Source organism: Anarrhichthys ocellatus, unplaced genomic scaffold (genome assembly GCF_004355925.1).
Source record: "Anarrhichthys ocellatus isolate YVR2014 unplaced genomic scaffold, GSC_Weel_1.0 scaffold110, whole genome shotgun sequence".
Lineage (NCBI taxonomy): Eukaryota > Metazoa > Chordata > Actinopteri > Perciformes > Anarhichadidae > Anarrhichthys > Anarrhichthys ocellatus.
In genome coordinates this window covers 679,760-681,411 of record NW_022280140.1, presented here as the reverse complement: position 1 = coordinate 681,411, position 1,652 = coordinate 679,760, and positions in this window count along the sequence as shown.

Here is a 1,652-nt window from a genome sequence, read left to right as displayed (position 1 = left end):
CACACACACACACACACACACACACACACACACACACACACACACACCAGAGCCAGTGTCACGCCTTTTAGCTCCAACAACAGTGCTAAGTCCACTGGAGTCTGTTTTTTTAATATATATATATATCTTGCCAGCATGAACAAATAAAAACTGTCTGAACATTTCAATGCAATAGCAGCTTCAACAACTCATTAATCTTTATACTTTGTAGCTTTTATCTGGCGGATCAAGACTATAACCTTTAAAAATAAAACTCTCTCTTTGAGGCAAAGTCATACTCATTGTTACACAACATGTCTACCTTGCTCTGCTCATTTAGCAACTATATATTCAAAAACTTTTAACCTTCATTTGGTCAATTTCTTGAGTGTTTAAAACATTACGAATCATGTCTGAGGGACACGAGGCTCTCTCTGTGAGGACAGAGGCTATTTTTAAGTAATTGTTAAACTTTAATGCCTTGGACACACTGAAGATATCTAAATACATCCACACTGTGGCAACGAGTCGAGGGGCCCAATGGCCCCCTGCTTCAGGGGTCCTTTTGACACAACATCTTTGGTGGAGATTACCTTATCTGACAAAACAAATATTTATCTGCATCTTTATTTGTTTATGAAAAATGATTTGATCTTAATAATTTACCGTTCAACTGTGAACCAACAACACATTTTGAACGATAACTGGCAGCAGTTAAACATTTAGATCCCTGATCACATACTAATTGATGATCATTGATGATCCATACTGGCAGATACATATCCATTTGTTGTTTGATTATAGCAGCTATAGCAGATTAAAACAAATAGTCATTAGTAGTTTTAATGATGTATTATTAGAGTTTAGTGTAAACAGCTCATAATTCATCTCTAATATCTATTAATGTTGTGAAAACGTCTCCTTCAATACAACATTCAAATTTCTCACCAACGCTACATTTGACGAGATTACATGAGAAGACATCCTTGATAACGCAAATTTGTGATTTTGTGCTATCCTAAATAAATTGAATTGAAAGCAGCTCTCCTGTCAGTTCAAACACGGACTGGTTGTTTAAAATGTAGCATTATTATCAGAGATCAGCGACTACAAATCATAAATATCAATCTCCTGATTGCATCTTTTAAATCTTTTGAATCGCATATCCTGATTTTACTGAATATGCGATCAGCATAACGATCGCCAGTAAAACTTTATTTCGACACTATTAACGAGAGTTGGCTATCGGTCACAATTCTTTTTTTAATTAGCATCCCTAATGGGAGATGACCAAAAAGAAATGTAACACGTAAAATGTATTATTGCGGCACCAAACTTTGGGTGCAACTAAATACTGTGCCCCACTATAAAAAGTTAGTCTGGAGCCGTGCATCAAAACGCTTCATGGGTGCTAGAAAAATACATCATGTTGTTCCTCCACCTACTGCAGGAACCCCAAGTTACGCTGTCAAGTGGGAAAAATACAGCCAGCTGCCTGGAAACTCCACAAAAACACAAAAAACAACCTGAACAGTGACACACATATACATGGCAAATATAATACTGAGTGCAAGGTGTGTGTGCAGGTGATATGCGTGAAGGAGAGGTGGGTGTGGCTTAACTGACAGAGAGAGAGAGAGAGAGAGAGAGAGAGAGAGAGAGAGAGAGAGAGA